At 37.1% G+C, this 9,545-nt stretch overlaps 1 protein-coding gene across 3 annotated transcripts in view; it reads left to right on the top strand.

The window, feature by feature from the left end:
• The first annotated feature begins 5,453 nt into the window (after positions 1-5,453).
• Tent5d (terminal nucleotidyltransferase 5D) overlaps positions 5,454-9,545 on the top strand; it is a 153,392-nt gene continuing 149,300 nt past the window's right edge. For 2 of the 3 annotated variants that reach the window (XM_070039063.1, XM_070039061.1), the window contains exon 1: positions 5,454-5,544. The gene's annotated coding sequence lies outside the window, so the exon portion shown is untranslated. Of the gene's footprint in view, positions 5,545-7,251; positions 7,327-9,545 lie in introns of those variants that run through there. The other variant, XM_070039062.1, reaches the window with a different exon arrangement.

Here is a 9,545-nt window from a genome sequence, read left to right as displayed (position 1 = left end):
GCCACCAGTGCTTGGCTTGTTTAACATCTTTTATTGGCAAACATGAAAAACCAAACCAAACAAACAAAAGTAACCTAATATCAATGATGGGAAATATTGCTTGGTGGTAGAGTGCTTTCCTACCATGTATGAGAACCTGGACTTAATCCCCAGTACTGCAAAAAAGGAAAGGGGACAACAAAGAAAAGCAAGCAAAGTGTTAAGAAAATCAAACTTTGCAGTAAGAATAAGTATTCTTTTAAAATTTACTTTATTATTATTATAAAGGTGATATACAGAGGGAATACAGTTACATGAGTCAGGTAATGAGTACATTTCCTTTCGTACAGTGTCTTCTGTTCCCTCATTCTCTCCCAGGCCCTCTTTCCCATCTCCACCCACAAGTTGTTTAGTTCAAGTTCATCAGTATCCAGTGAGCTCCAATGCTGCACTCTTTATCCTTTTCCCCTTGAGTTCTGTGGCCACCCCTACTCTCACATGACACACACCTAAATCATACAGAAAGAAAAGAAAATAAAAACAACAAAAAAATTTTACTCTATGGGCTGGGAAGGTAGTTCAGTGGTAGAGTGCTTGCCTTGCATGCGTGAGGCCCTGGGTTAGATTCCTCAGCACCACATAAGCAAAAAGAAAAAAGCCGGAAGTGGCATTGTGGCTCAAATGGTAGAGTGCTAGCCTTGAGCTGAAGAGCTGAGGGACAGTGCCCAGGCCCAAAGTTCAGGCCCCACGACCGGACCCCCCCCAAAAAAAAAAATCTTGCTCTACCATTAACCCACTATGTGATTCAACTGTCACTTAACCTCAGATTTGAGCTCTTCTCTTGCTCACAGAGTGCTGCTATTTACCTCTCCAGCATCATAAAGATTACATGATAATTTAATAGGATAACACATAAAAGAACTTTGAAAGTGGTGTTTTAAACATGTATATTGCCATATATGGAACTGAAGAACATTATGTTAATTGAAACAATTCTGGAATAGAAAAAGAAGTACCACATGATCTTATTCATACCCAGAATCTCAAAAGGTTGTTCTTATGTAACTGGAGAGTAAAGAATGGTTAAAAGAGTCCAGAAACTGGGTGGAGAGGGAGCTTAGAGAAAGGCTGATGAATTGTTATGAAGTTGCAGTTAGGAACAAGAAGCTCTGGGCTACTGTTACACAGTGTGATGACTGTAGCTAGAAGAAATATTTTGAAAGTTTTATCACAAAGAAATGATACATTTTTGAAGATATAAATGTGTTTAACAATTTAAACATTGTGGAATATATACATATACATGGTACCGCATTAATAAGTACAAATATTAAAACTTTGTATATTAGTTAAAAATAAAAAATCAGATTGCTGGGTCCTGTGATCCTGTAATCCTAGCTACTCAGGAGACTGAGATCTGAGAATCATGGTTCAAAGCCAGCCTGGGCAGAGAAGTCTATGAGACTTTTTTTGGGGGGCAGTGGGGCTTGAACTCTGGGCCTAGGCTCTGTCCCTGAGCTCTTCAGCTCAAGGAAATCACTCTACCACTTGAACCATATAGCACCACTTCCTGTGCTATATATAAGAGTCTCAAAGACTTCTTGCCAGGGCTGGCTTTGAACCAGGACCCTCAGGTCTCGACCTCCTGGGTAGCTAGGATTACAGGGGTAAGTCCCAGGCACCCGGCTGTGAGACTTTTATCTTCCAATAAACTACTCAAAAAATAAAAAAAAACACACTGGAGCCTCATGATGGTGGCTCATGCCTGTAGTTCTAGCTACTCAGGAGGCTGAGATCTGAGGATAGCGGTTCAAAGCCAGCCCAGGCAAAGAAAGACTCTTATCTCCAATTAACTACTAGAAAACCAGAAGTGGTTCTGTGGCTCAAGTGGTAGAGCACTGGCCTTGAGCTAAAGAGCTCAGGGACAGCACCAGGGCCCAGAGATTAATACTCAGGACTGGAAAAAAAACAAATGAAAAACTAAAACATACATGGATATGGTATATAATGACAACAAAATAATAATAGCTTCTCTAATGATTCTTCCTGCAATTATACAGGTCCTCTCATATTCCAAATCTTGTTGTACCTATTTAATTTACATGTAATTCACACACTAATTGTTTCATTCTGTCACAGCCACTAAAATGTAGAAACTTTGAGAGAAAGCATTTTGTTTGTTCTGTCCTGTATGTGCAATAGATAAAATATAGTGATACACAGTGGCACTGAAAATGGCTTGTTGGATTTATGTGACTTAAACTAGTAATCCTAGCTACTTAAAAAAATGTGAGAGGGAGAATTGTGGTTCAAAGCCAGATCAGAAGAAAAGTCTATACATTCTCCAGTTTACCAGCAAAACACTGAACTGGATGTTTGGCTCAAGTAGTAGAGCACCAGCTATGAGAAAGAAAGACAAGGGAGGGGATAAAGTTATGTGGTTAGGCACCAGTACTCATACACATACAAAAATAGCTTAAACAGTTAATGTGTGTGTATATATAAGATATGAATATATATGTGTATATCTTTTTTTTTGTTGGTTGTGGGGCTTGAACTCTGGGTCTGGGCACTGTCGCTCAGCTCTTCAGCTCAAGGCAAGCACTCTACCACTTGAGACACAGCACCACTTCTGGTTTTCTGGTGGCTTATTGGAGATAAGAGTCTCATGAAGTTTCCTGCTCTGGCTGGCTTTGAACTGCGATCCTCAGATCTCAGCCTCCTGAGTAGCTAGGATTACAGGTATGAGCCACCGGTGCCTGACTAGTTAATGTATATTATATACAAAGAATAAGAAGAAACAAAAGGGGGCCTGGAAGGTGGCTCAGTGGTAGAGCACTTGCCTTGCATGCCTGAGGCCCTGGGTTCCATTCCCCAGCACCACATAAGCAAAAACAAAAAAAGCCAGAAGTGGCGCTGTGGCTCAAGTGGTAGAGCACCAGCCTTGAGCTGAAGAGCTGAGGGACAGCGCCCAGGCCCAGAGTTCAGGCCCATTTAAAAAAAAAAAAAAGAAGAAACAAGAGGGAGGGCATTTATATTGGTGAAATTATTGGCGGGATTAAATGAATTATAAAAGTACTTAATTATTAGTAATGAAAGTTTGATTTCTTTTAGTGTATAGTTTAATAGCGTTAAGTTTTATTTCAGAATTTGGTGAAATACATAGTGAAAACTAAATTTTAAAGACTTTATTAGTTTGATTTCACAAAAATCTACCTCATGAACATTAGCATGCTCAAATTATTTAATGCCATACAAATTTTATTCTGCAAAGTACCAAAATGACATCCCAGATAAGAGAAATTATTCTTTGTTCTCTTTAGCTGGATATTGTTGATTATATCTTGGGAGCAGTCAGAGGAAAAACAAAGGTATTTTAAATAAATATTTGTAAAGACTATAGCCAGTGGGGACAGTGGGTTACCCCTGTAATCTTAGCTACTGAGGAGGCTTAGTACTGAGTATCACAGTTTCCAGCCAGCCTGGGAAGAAATGTTCATGAGACCCAATCACAAAAGTAATCAATAAACAGGGCTGAAGGTATGACTCAAGTGGTAGAGTAGAAGCCTAGCAAAGTGTGAGTCCCTGAGTTGAAATCCTAACACTGAGCATACAATATTTTAAAGTAACTTTTGCTGGGTAACCCCTTCCACCTCCCCTTTCGATACACATACTACTAAATTTCCCATGAGAATAACATCTTTGTCATTCTTTCACAAGAGATTAGTACTGGTGTATTCATGTAACTTATCTTAGAAGGTCTTTAGAAAAGATAAATCCTTTATTTAGATATAGTCAGCCCTTAGAAGTTACTGTCATAGATTAGCCTAACAATTACCTTATGTAGTTACTGGTTTCTGAATGGGATTGCCTAGTATAAGGGTTTACATTGAAGTTGAATACCATTTCTCTCTTATCTGTATGATCTCTTTAAACCTCTTTTTTCTCATCTGTGAAATGGGCATCCCAGTAGCACCTATGTCATGTACATATGTCTGAATGATCAGATTGATCATAGACAAACAGTACAATATCTGGCATATTGTAAATACCAAAGAAAGTTTTCTTGTTTCTATGATGCCATTTGATTGATGCTGAAGGTTAAAAAGACCCTCAACTTATCTGACCTTTTCTCAGACATAGTATATGTTTGAGTATAGTATGTATAGTATACTATGTATAGTGTACTATAGTATAGTATGCTATGTCTGAGTCAAGCAGAAAAGGTCAGATAAGTTGATGTTAGGAGAATGAACCCCAAGATAAGTATTTAAATGTTTTTTTTCTTTCATGCAATTGTTTCTAACATATTTATAAGATGATTTCTATGTTGCTTTGTATGTCCCTCCCCCACGGTATAACCCCTGCTTTCACTGTATTTGATGTTGGTATAATTTGTGGAGGAGGAGGGCAAAAACAAATCGTTTAACTAGGGATACAAGTGGACCCATTGCAACAATGAGATGTACAAGTCGTTATGTCGAAAAATGAATTTACAACTTTGGTCGGGGGAGAGGATCGGGTAGGAGGAGGTGAGGGGAGTATGGGAAGGGATGGGAAGGGGAAACAAAGAGGAGGCAACAATGCTTGATAAAAAATGTACTCGTTATCTTGCCCTTGTAACTATAACTCCTCTGTAAAGTATTCTCACAAAAAAGTTATAGCACACACACACACACACACACACACACACACACACACACACACACAAGACCCCCAAGTCTCTTCTCCACAGTTGGAAATGTATCTGACCTTCTGTAATTACCCTTTCAGTCCCACAAAATGCAAAGGTCAAAAAGAAATTTATCTAGAGAAATGAGATGATACATAATATCCCCATGCCTAGGTATTTATCCTTTGATAAAATAGATATAGAGGACTAGCAAGTGGAAGGGACAGAAAGAGAGGGTGGAAATTCTGGAAAATAACTTCAGCAGGTTCATATGTTGGGTTGGCTTTGATAGTAGGAGATGGATATTATTCCCATAAGAAAATATTGCCAAGGCAAGCACCCCAGGAGAGATATGGAAACTGCTACCACATGGAAGCTTTTCTCTGCCGATATGATTTCACGGCTTCCAAAAAAGTAGACAAAAATCTTCCTGTGACGATCTTAATGAGTAGATACTGCATGCACTTAAGCATAAACATTCAGTTCTCTCTTAAACAAAACTGTAACTTAACAACATCACATCACATTCATGGATGGGCAAATTCTCTTTGGCTTAGAATTTCTGATTGTTTTTCTTTGTCAGATGAGAGAGCCTGCCTGGGCTTAAGTACCACCTACTCAGATTGTGCCTGACTAATCCACATGCAAATGAAAATCAAATAAACTCCACCCTCACACAAGGCATCCACAGGGAGTCACTTTTCAGGCTGGAATTCATAATCCAACAAGTGTGCTCTCCCCTGGGGTATCAGTCACAAGCTGCTACATGCCTGTTAGGTCTCCCTCCAGATGGTGTGTGTTTAGCGGAGCTCACGTGAGGTCATTAACCTACAGAGAGGACATTTGCTGCCTTTTGCTGTTTTACTTAAGAGAGAGCAGAGATGAGTTTTAAGGTGAGTGTTTCCATACATGCACTATGCTCGTTGACATGTATTGCTTGTTTTGCCTGAAAAACTGGATATCACAGAGTCAACCTGACACCGAATGAAATAATCTAAATGGAAATAGAGTCTACAGGTTTAAAACTAAGTTATGACATTGATTACTGATTTAATGAGGACCACACACACACACACACACACACACACACACACACACACACACACACAAATGCATATAAAATATATTTGTGTTGAAGCAAGAGGGAAGTAGATGTGGACTCATTATTAAAGGGGTGTCTGTAATTACCTATTTACTTTTCATGAGTACTTTATATAAAAATTATCTTCTTTATGACAGACAATGACCTTCTGAGGTAGAAAGGACAAATCATACTAAAAAGATTAGGGAGGCTAAAAGATCTATGCAAATACTTATGGTCAAGACTAAAACTAGACTCACAGAATATAGATTGTGAGGTTTTCTTATTCTTACAAGAGTTAGTTATGAAGAATTTGCTATCATCTTTGCAAGTATAGTTACAAGAGCTTTTCTACTCCATTGATTAATCCAGTACTGCCCTCTAGGAGTCATACACTTACCAGAGCTAAGTTTTGCTCTTTCAGTTTCTTCTCATTCTGTCCATTTTGAGAACTTGATATTTTCTTAGTAATCCTTTATTTTTCTTTTGAATAAGAGGTTAACCAGGTAAAAATGCACATGTTGAAAAATAAGAATTGAGAAGTTAAAAGTCCCAAGGAAAGAGCTGAAAGTTTCTTTATAATTATGAAAAATAAACTAAAAGGGAAGGAAGGAAGAAAAGAAGGAAGAAGAAAAGAAAGAAAGAAGCAATGAGGGAAGGAAGGAAGGAAGAAAGAAGGGAAGGAAAAAGAAAGACACATAGAGACAGAGACAGAGAGGACGAAAGAGAAACCTAAACAATGTTATCTAATATCCATGAGAAGCAGTCAAAATAACAAACTGAAGCAGTTGTAGTGTTGTGATTGAAATAAAAAGAATGAAAGCTCACTCCCATTTCCAATATGCATTATGCTGTTATATCATTACCTATGTGGATTTTTCTTGATTTAAATTAATCTATATTCTATCTCTTCTTTCAGTACTCTGAATTCCCATTCTGGCTCTTTTTCACTAGACCTGCTGTCTCTGATTGACACTTTATGTTTTTAATCTCATGTCTCCTACCTCTTCTAAAATATCAATTGCTTCTTTTTACCATGACCCCATAACATTGGGGAGCTGGAATATTCTATTTTTCATAACTGTTGAGGATATAAAATATATAAATTGTAAAAGTTTTCTCTGGTAACTATTGCAGTTGGATAACAGATACAAATTAAAGTAGCTGCAATGTTAACAAGAAACATTTCTCCGTAGGACTACTACAACTGAAAATATCCTAACAAACATTTTTTGAGTTATTTGTGCTTTTTCATTCACTCAGATATACTGCTTTCTAAATTCATGAGAAAACTTAGTGCTTGAAATTGTATCAATAACAATGAAATGTCTTCTATTTGCCTGGAGGATGTAAGCTACCTTGATCTAGACTCCAGGCTTCATTTACAAACCAAGTATGGAACTTCAGATACTGGGTTTCTACATCTACTTTAACTCTATTGCTTCCAAAATAACAAGACTGGTTTCACTTTCATACTCTATTAGATGTTGATCCCTTTGTGCACAGCTCTACTTTGATTTGGACCTAAGAAAATAAGAATTTTTGCCCTATCTGGGCTCTGCAGTGCCTCAGCTATAACTTTGAAGATTTCAAGGTAGGGGTAATTCAGTATCTGGGAGCTAGAATTGTTGGAAATTTATTGTTTTATATTTAGTTCCCATTATAAGATCATTCAAGGACTGAGAATGCCACACCAAGGGGCTATGTGAGTCCTTTCCACTTGGCTTGGACTCTGAGTAACATGGCATCCTTAGGATAGATAGTTGAACTACTGAGCTATTCTTTCAGTACTTCATGTGTGAATGTTTGATTTACTAAGACAAAAGTTTATGGACTTTCATGAAATCTCAAAAAACACACATAATCACTTTTTCCATAGTCTATGAATGACTATTCACCAGCCAGCCCCTATTCAAGGTGACATAGAAAGACATATAGAAATGTAAAGGGAAGATAGTCACAGAATTTCAGGAGGATGTATTAAAATTGCTGTAGGGTTTATCAAGCACTTAGTTATGTGAAAGGCTATGGTAATATCTTTGCCAGAGATATAAAGAAAAATCATGACCTCATGAATAATATATTCAAATAAAATCCATAATTGTTCTGTGGGACCTTAGGTATGCTCTTTTGTCTCCCTGAATATTTTTACTTGTCTACAAAACATGAGTAATATTTTATTCCTCCAACATAGAATCATGACAGTTATAAAAGTAAAATGATATTATTGTGGTAGCCAACATCTAGGGAAGCTCTCAGAGATCTCTGGCTCTTTATTTCTTTGTGGTATATCCTCCCACATCATACCAAAGTTAGTCTTTGTGTTAAACAATGAACAGAAGAAGTGATAACATGTAACTTCCCAAAACAGGCTTTATGAGACTTATCTTTGGGTAGCTTCTCTAGCTTCCTCTTTCATATATCACTTCATTTGAGGATGAAACAGTCCTAAAAGCAGCTCTATTGAGAAAGTCACATGATAAGGAAATTACAAAAGCCACATGAATGAATTAAAAACCTCATGAAGGACTCTACAGCACAACCAACCAGTTAAGCTGCTCCTAGAGTCCTGACTTACAGAAGAAGGGTAATAGTAAGTGCTTATTTTAAACTTCTAGGCTTGGGGGTAATTTGTTATACAAATACAGATGACTAATATAATCATGCAGAAGTACTTCATATAACCATGGAAGAAGATTCTTAAAGCTGATATAGATTAGCAAAGCTACTTGTGTACTTACTCTGATTTATTAAGTCTATCTATCTATCTATCTATCTATCTATCTATCTATCTATCTATCTATCTATCTATCTATTTTCTTGGAAATAAAACAGGATGGTGTGGGATTGGACTCCTAATAAGCATGAATTTAGTTCATTAACCAAATAAATAGATGGTGAGGTAAATGGCACCACAAAGTGGTTCAAGAAATGCCCTTGGAAAAAGAAATAAACAGATATAAATCCTAATTTCAACTGTTGTCAATTAGTTGAGTGAGCCTGGGCTAAAGCCAACCTTCTGAATCTTAGATTATTATTAAAACAAGAGGAGCTTCAACTATATTAATGGCTTTTAAATCTTTTTGACCAGGACTTACAATAAGAAATACACTTTACATTATAATTCATTGCATATACATATATATTTAAATTTAAATCAAGATTCCTGATAATACACTTTATCCTTATGTGTGAGATGCACTTTAGTATTTTTTGTTTTATCCACTTCTGTAATAATTCCAGTAGTCATGACCTTATTTTATAATTTGTTGTTGAAAACACAATCATAGATAGCCTTCAAAGAAGAATTCCATAATTCTAACTAATTTTATTTGAAGGATGAATTCTAACTGAATTCCAGGCATAATCTACTAAGAAAAAGAGTTAATTACACATGAAAGGAAATTGCTAGATTGATGGCAAAACAATATAGTTGCAGCAAAACCTTGAGTCAGCCACTTGCTCACATTTGATTCATCAGCTGCTTTAAAAAAAATATTTTATTGTAAAGATGTTGTACAGGGGTTACAGTTACACAAGTAAGGTAATGAGTTTCTTGTCAAACATTGTTACCCCCTCCTTTGTTTTTCTTCTACTATCCCTTCCCTCTCCTACCTCCCCCCTCTCCTCCCCAGAAGTTGTAAAGTTCATTTCCAACATAGTGCCTTGTGAGTATCACAATGGGTCATCCTGTGTCCTTGTTTCAGTATTTTGTTATTCCCCTTCCCCTCCCCAAATTAGATAAATGTATATACAAAATTCAGAGTACCGCCGGGCGCTGGTGGCTCACGCCTGTAATCCTAGCTACTCAGG

The sequence above is a fragment of the Dipodomys merriami genome, unplaced genomic scaffold, assembly GCF_024711535.1.
Source record: "Dipodomys merriami isolate MVZ:Mamm:240054 unplaced genomic scaffold, mDipMer1.0.p SCAF_3, whole genome shotgun sequence".
Classification (NCBI taxonomy): Eukaryota; Metazoa; Chordata; class Mammalia; order Rodentia; family Heteromyidae; genus Dipodomys; species Dipodomys merriami.
Note: the sequence above shows the minus strand (reverse complement) of the source record. Positions and strands in the feature narration are given on the sequence as shown.